Raw genomic sequence first — 8,339 nt, forward strand, 5'->3', positions numbered from 1 at the left:
ATCCCGAATCGAGGAAGTTTTGACTCTGTATTAATGTCTGCGAACACGGAAATCCAGGTAAGGAATTCTGTTAACCTGGGAGAAGGTGTTAGGCATTCTCGAGTTTTGTGGTTCTAGCACGGTCGCTTTGATCATACTTGGCTTAAACAAATTGTTTAATTACTGCTTTTAGAACCTATGTGCATTTGCCTCTTTTAATTAAGCAATTATCTTGAAACGGGTGACGCGCACGTGTACCCATTTGTTTAGTGCGTCAAAAATCATGTCACATGAACGTGTCTACAATTAATAACGCTTTATTGTTATTAAGAAAGTTTGGCCAAAGTTGCGCAAATGCATACTCCGGTTTTATTTTTAAAATCGTAATCATGTCATGCGAACGTGTCCACAATCACAATAATGTATTAAACGGGCCTAAAGCAACTACGAGCATTTGTCATTTTTATATCTAGGCCATAAGATTAATACAAGGGTCATGAGAGATTAAATTATGGATGGCACACCTCGGACTTATATAACCAAAATTAATTAAAGAGGACTATATTAACAACAAATTTATTATTAAGAAAGGTTTGAACGAAGTTGCGCGAACGCATACTTCGAATTGGTTTTTAGAATTGTAATTATGTCACGCGAATGTGTAAACAATCAAAATTGTATTTTAAACGTGCCTAAAGCACTTTCTCGGTGTACAGTAACACAACTCGTTGCTGGCTTTTCCAATATCTGATAAAGTAATGGTTTCCCCATTTTTGAAGAAACGTGACCTACTCACAATTCCTTCCTCAACTTAATTGTTAAAATGCTTACAAGGACACAACTTTGTCCTATTTATTTTTGGGAATATGTGATTAACCAAATTCAATCCACAGCAAAATTAAATCTTGAAGCAGAATAGAGAAATCCCAAATCAGAAGAATCAGGAATCCTGCACTAGGGCTAAATCTGATGAGTGAAATCACATAAAGATCTAAATCTACAAACCTAACCTCAACATTTCTTAATAGCAATCTTATTCAGATCCAAGATAACTAAGATTCAAGAAATAAAATAAGAGGTGAAACAATAAGTATCCAAAAAAACTGGCAGAGAATCGGCAAAGCAACACGGAGTATTGTGAACAAGAATTCTTGAAACTTGCAAGCAAAATATTTTTTGTTAAAACTACCAAATTCTAACGTATCTAACCTCTTCATTCATCTTTTGGCTTCAACATTTACATCAAAGAAGGATGAGCAAGGTTTCAGCGGTAGGCCATTTCCGATTCAACTCTCAAATATATACACGGTTAACAACAGCAAATCGAATAACTAGAGCAGTTGTACCACTGTAAGCTAAACACCCACTTAATTCATTACTTTAGGAACAGAATCTATTGATCAGGATTCAAGCCAAACAAACATAGTCATGGAGAAAATCAAGCACATGTTAATGCATCAATCCATACTTTATTACAAAAAACAAATGAGCTCAATACACGGACAGATCCAAAGACTTGCAGTCATGATTCAATACCTGAGGAATAGCAAATCTTCTTTTAATAGCAATAAAAATGAAAAGGCCGCTACAAAACTTCGAATCAGAAATCCGAGTGGGAAAACAACAGCAAGGGTCGCACAGGAACCTTCGAACCTCGACGAACAGTGATGAACTTAAACCAACCTTAGCTTAGACATTGTTTCGGATGTTTGAAAGATTTATTTGAGGAAGAAAGAACAGTTGGGTCATATCTCGGTGAGACTGCTTGAATCGCCATTGGTTATGATGTTCTGAGTTTGTTCATACTTTTACACGCTGGATCTTGAACGAATTCCGCCATGTGACCACATGATTTTTGAAGGGACGGACTGCTCTGACCTTTTTTCCAAGAGTTTCAAGGCTTTGAGGTCTCTGATCTATAGAGATCAATGGAGAGAAAAAGGAACCGGTGATGGGAGATGAGAGTTGAGCCGTGGATAAAGAGAGAGAAGAGAGAGGAAAGGTCATTGGTGTTTTCTCTCTATTAAGTTCCATTCATGGCTGCTTCTTGAAGAAGAAGGTGAATCGATGGGGTCGTTTGGGGTGGTATGAAGATGATGTTCTTCAGGGGTGGGGGTCTGGGTCCAAAAACAGCAGATTGTCTCTAACTTTTTGGTCCTAGAGTCTTTTAGCTTTTGTGTGTATTTTCACTAATAGTCTTTAGTTTTTTTGGCTGGCTTTTATAGAGGGTAGGGATCTAGGTGTCTGTAGGGTTTTTTAGGTTAAGGGGTATGGGTCTAGAAATTATGGGCTAGGTCCGAAAATTAGGCCTAAAATGGGTCGTTTGAGCCCAAATTTTATTCTTTCCCCGCGAACGAGACTAAAATACGATCTCATTTATTAATTAGTCCTACTTAATTAAAATAATTATTAAAATAAGACTGACCGCTAAAACAAAACTATTTTTGTTTTAAAAGATTATTCCTACTTTTAAAACAAAATTAGTCCTACTTTGGTATTTTTCAAGATTAAATATGACTGCAAAACATTAATGAAACTATTTTTTTGTAATTTTCATTTTCTTGCAATAAAATAAAGTAAAAGAGTCAAAAATAGTTGAGATTGCGATATTAGGCCTAAATTAAATATTTATGTGCTAAAATATGAAAAATCTTGGGGAGATCAAAAATCACGTCTACAAAAACCTAAGAAGCCCTTAGTTAAAGAGACCTAGATTTTCTAAGAAGCCCAATTGTTAGTTAATTCAAGACAATTTTAGCTAAATTTTGGGCAAGATGATGGCCCAATTTCGGACTAGCCCTTGAGCCCAAACCCCTCATTGCCCCAAAATTAACCTTTAGCCCAATACCCATTCCCTTTAGTTGATCCTTAGACATATACACATAAGGGGAGGAGCTGAAAAAAGACCCTAGATCCCTAAAAAATTCCATCCGCCATTTTCTTTACAAGAAAGACCTGAGGACCTTTCTTCTTCAACAAGAAGAACCCCTCATCAGCTAAAAAGAATACAAAAATGAGGAGCTAATTTCCTAAGACCTAGATGCCAAAAGAACAGATCCGTCGCAATACACATAACGACCCCCCCCCCCCCGAACTCCATCTTCTCCACACCCTTAGTTTCTTATCTTCTTAACCTAGGAGACGCACCAACAGACCCTCCGTTCTTCAACCTTCGAGCTCACTAGAAAAGGGATGACAACTGTTAAACACGAACCAAAGAGAAGTCAGCCATCGTCGCACCCCACCAGAACTTACTGAAAACCAGTAGCGACAGCCACCTAGCCCGCCGGAAATCCATCCTTCAACAATCATCGACCTTCTTCTTCCCGAGCAGTGACCAGCGACAACCAACAAGCAGCCATTGCTGCTTCTTCAACTCACTCACGACCACCATAACAACCAGAACACAGCCTTCTCTCTCGTTTTCTGTCACACCTCCATCGCCGGCGAGGTTCAAGTGTCGTCGCCTCTTCTGTTCAAGCCCTTGTCTGTTAGCCAAGCTTCGAAACAGTCTTGTGAAGGTTTATTTCTCACACTACTTCTTTGTTGAGATATGTGATTTTATTTCTTATTTTGAGTTTATTTCGAACATATGACTGAAATGATTCCTGTTGTTATTTGTTATGTCTCATTAGTTTTGGTTAAGCTTGTTAATTTCCTGTTTGCTTGATCTAAAGAGTCGTCATGGAGCCTTGAAACAGTATGGATATACCAAAGGGTATGGATCATAGATGTGTGAATATATGCAACTTGTGTGTAAATGTTTTTTTTAAAATTAATCAGATGTTAATTTGCTTTCTTGGTTTCAAAGGAAAAGGGTTTTACGTATGTAACCCAGGTCAAGAATCGGATAGATTACCCAATACTCCTACTAGTTCTCGTGCTGCCTTGGACGGTTCTGCCTTTGGATATATAAAGGAGAGGAATGAGTATATGTATTTTGGAATGATTTGTTAATGCTAAGCATAGGGATTAATTGGTAAATGAATTATTTTCTAATTGGGTTGTACGCTAACATTTTAAGTGGTGGTTGGAATCTTAATTGGTTTATCTTACTTAATTTTGTTGTATGGCCTATGTGTTCCAGAATTGGTTCTTTGAAATATCGAGTCTTAACATGGAATCACGGTAGTTTGCATTAGGCACGATTTTAATAAATAATTGTGATTGTGGACACGTTGGCGTGACATAATTATAATTTTAAAAAAATAACAACAAAATAGTTCGTGCAACTTCGACTAAACTTTCTTAATAATAACAAATCATTATTAATTGTGTACACATTCGCGTGATATGATTCTTGACGCTCCAAACGAAATGAGTACACGTACGCGTGACTCGTTTTAAGATAATTCCTTAAGTATGAATAAATCAAGATTAAAAGTGGTTAGGGGGGATGCACATAGGTTCTAAAATGAGTAATTGAGCAATTTTAATAAGCCAAGTATGATCAATGCGATCGTTCTAGAACCACGGAACTCGTGAATGCCTAACACATTCTCCCAGGTTAATAGAATTTCTTACCTGGATTTTTGTATTCGTATAAATAGAGTCAAATTTCCTCGATTCGGGATTTTAACCCGGTGACTTGGGAAACCATAAACTATCCCAAGTGGTGACTCTGAATTTTAAATAAATAATCCCGTTTCGATTGTCAATTAAATTGGAAAAACTCTCTTATACTCCTTCTGGTGGTAGGAAAAAGAAGGTGTGACAGCTCCTTTTTCTCTACCCTGGAAGGGTATAAGGGGAGTTTTTTTCAATTTAAGTGACAATCGAAACATGATTATTGTTTAAGATCAGAGTCGCCACTTAAGATAATTTATGGTGTCCCAAGTCATCGGTTTAAAATCCTGAATCGAGGAAGTTTTGACTCTGTATTAATTTTTGCGAACACAAAAATTCGGGTAAGGAATTCTGTTAATCCAGGAGAAGGTGTTAGGCATTCTCGAGTTTCGTGGTTCTAGCACGGTCACTTTGATCATACTTGGCTTAAATAAATAATTTGATTACTGATTTTAGAACCTATGTGCATTTGCCTCTTTTAATTAAGAAATTATCTTGTAATGGGTCACGCGCACGTGTACCCATTTATTTAGTGCATCAAAAATCATCTCACGCGAACGTGTCCACAATTAATAACGCTTTATTGTTATTAACAAACTTTGGCCAAATTTACGCGAACGCATACTCCGGTTTTGTTTTTAAAATCGTAATCATGTCATGCGAACGTGTCCACAATCACAATGATATATTAAATGGGCCTAAAGCAAATACGAGCATTTGTCATTTTTATATCTAGGTTATAAGATTAATACGAGGGCCATGAGTGATTAAATTATGAATGACACACCTCGGACTTATATGAACCAAAATTAATTAAAGAGGACTATATTAACAACAAATTTATTATTAAGAAAGGTTTGATCGAAGTTGCGCGAACGCATGCTTCGAATTGATTTTTAGAATTGTAATTATGTCACGCGAACGTGTACACAATCACAATTATATTTTAAACGCGCCTAAAGCCCTTTCTCGGTGTACAGTAAGACAACTCGTTGGGCTTTTCCAATATCTGATAAAGTAATGATTTCCCCATTTTTGAAGAAACGTGACCTACTCACAATTCCTTCCTCAACATAATTGCTTAAATGCTTACAAGGACACAACTTTCTCCTATTTATTTTTGGGAATATGTGATTAACCAAATTCAATCCACAGCAAAATTAACTCTTGAAGCAAAATAGAGAAACCCCAAATCAGAAGAATCAAGAATCCTGCACTAGGGCTAAGTCTGATGAGTGAAATCACATAAAGATCTAAATCTACAAACCTAACCTCAACATTTCTTAATAGAAATCTTATTCAGATCCAAGATAACTAAGATTCAAGAAATAAAATAAGAGGTGAAACAACAAGTGTCCCAAAAAACTGGCAGGGAATCGGCAAAGCAACATGGGGTATTGTGAACAAGAATTCTTGAAACTTGCAAGCAAAATCTTTTTTGTTAAAACTACCAAATTTTAACGAATCTAACCTCTTCATTCATCTTTTGGCTTCAACATTTACAACAAATAAGGATGAGCAAGGTTTCAGCGGTAGACCATTTCCAATTTAACTCTCAAATATATACACGGTTAACAACAGCAAATCGAATAACTAGAGCAGTTGTACCACTATAATCTAAACACCCAGTTAATTCATTACTTTAGGAACATAATCTATTGATCGCGATTCAAGCCAAACAAACATAGTCATGGAGAAAATCAAGCACATGTTAATGCACCAATCCATACTTTATTACAAAAAATAAATGAGCTCAATACACGGACAGATCCAAAGACTTGTAGTCATGATTCAATACCTGAGGAAGAGCAAATCTTCTTTTAATAGCAGTAAAAATGAAAAGGCCGCTACAAAACTTCGAATCAGAAATCCGAGTGGGAAAACAACAGCAAGGGTCGCACAGGAACCTTCGAACCTCGACGAACAGCGATGAACTTAAACCAACCTCAGATCAGACATTTTTTTGGATGTTTGAAAATTTATTTGAGGAAGAAAGATCAGTTGGGTCATATTTCGGTGAGACTGCTTGAATCGCCATTGGTTATGATGTTCTGAGCTTGTTCATACTTTTACATGTTGGATCTTGAACGAAATCCGCCATGTGACCACATGATTTTTGAAGGGACGGACTGCTCTGACCTTTTTTTCCAAGAGTTTCAACGCTTTGAGGTCTCTGATCTATAGAGATCGATGGAGAGAAAAAGGAACCGGTGATGGGAGGTGAGAGTTTAGCAGTGGATAAAGGGAGAGATGAGAGAGGAAAGGTCGCTGGTGTCTTCTCTCTATTAGGTTCCTTTCATGGCTGCTTCTTGAAGAATAAGGTGAATCGATGGGGTCGTTTGGGGTGGTATGAAGACGATGATCTTCAGGGGTTGGGGTGGGGGTCTGGGTCCAAAAAACGGCGGATTGTCTCCAGCTTTTAGGTCCTAGAGTCTTTTGGCTTTTTGTGTGTATTTTCACTAATAGTCTTTAGATTTTTCGGCTGGCTTTTATAGAGGGTAGGGATCTAGGTTTTTTTGGGGTTTTTTAGGTTAAAGGGTATGGGCTTGGGAATTATGGGCTAGGTTCGAAAATTAGGCCTAAAAATGGGTTGTTTGAGCCCGAATTTTATTCTTTTTCCGCGAACGAGACTAATACGATCTTATTTATTAAGATTAAAAATGGGCTAGATATTTTTCAAGATTAAAAATGACTACAAAATATTAATGAACTATTTTTTTGTAATTTTCATTTCCTTGTAATAAAATAAAGTAAAAGAGTCAAAATTAGTTGAGATAGCGATATTAAGTCTAAATTAAATATTTACGTGCTAAAATATGAAAAACCTTGGGGAGGGTCAAAAATCACATGGCTACAGCTGCCCCTCTTTGACTGGAAATACGAAGTATTTTCAGACAAAGAACGACTAGACGGGTTTTTGACCTGACCCTTATTTAGGGAGACCAAAACTAAGGGAAATGGGAATGTGACCGACCCCTGATATCTGAGCTGCCTACATATCCTTGGCTATAAAGGAATTAGGCCAAGGTTCCGATCTGTGGTCTTGTTATTACATCCAAAATCAAAAATAAAAAAGACCAGCTAAGCATGTCAACTACGAGTTACAAGATTCCTATCTATAAGTCTTCTGAAGCTTGATCTTGAGTCTTGAATGGTTCTTCATGCAGACTTTAGATTTGAACCTTGATGCTTGCTAGTTACAAGTGCTAGTTCATTCTTTTTCAGCTTTTCGGATCAAAATCGGACATACCATGCTTGTGACTTCAGTCATGTCTTGAGTAGCTCACATCTTTCGTCAACTTCTGCATTTGGATTCACTTCTTGCCTTTTTTTTATTCTAGATTGTGACTAACTTCTGTTGATCACCTCGGACTGTTGACTCGCATACTTGCCGCGAGCTTCTTTTGTTGCTAACTTGAATTACATTCTGAAGTGAATTCCCTTATTCTCTCGGTGGGCGCCTAATTGCCAATACTCGAGCAGTCTTCCTTCAAAACTTGGACTGTCTTCTCCTTGTTCTCCAGGTGGGCGCTTGATTGCCAATACTTGCACTGTTTTTCCTCGAAACTTCAACTGTTTTCCCTTTTTATCCAGGTGGGTGCCTGATTGCTGAACTTGAATCGTCTTCCTTTGAACATTGTTGTTTTTCCTTTGTTCTCTATGTGGGCGCCTGATTACCAACATTTGAGTTGTCTTTCTCACCTCTGAAACTTGAATTTTTTTCCCTTTGTTTTTCAGGTGGACGCCTGATTGCTGAACTTGAACCGTCTTCCTTTGAACATTGCTGTTTTTCC

General features: G+C 37.3%; 1 long non-coding RNA gene across 1 annotated transcript; it reads left to right on the forward strand.

Annotated features, from left to right (window-relative positions):
- The first annotated feature begins 2,879 nt into the window (after positions 1-2,879).
- LOC104225153 (uncharacterized) lies at positions 2,880-4,049 on the forward strand. Its single transcript, XR_710521.2, has 2 exons — positions 2,880-3,500; positions 3,791-4,049. It is a non-coding gene; the product is annotated as an uncharacterized lncRNA (long non-coding RNA).
- Positions 4,050-8,339: the final 4,290 nt, after the last annotated feature.

This window comes from Nicotiana sylvestris, chromosome 4, assembly GCF_000393655.2.
Source record: "Nicotiana sylvestris chromosome 4, ASM39365v2, whole genome shotgun sequence".
Taxonomy (NCBI): domain Eukaryota; kingdom Viridiplantae; phylum Streptophyta; class Magnoliopsida; order Solanales; family Solanaceae; genus Nicotiana; species Nicotiana sylvestris.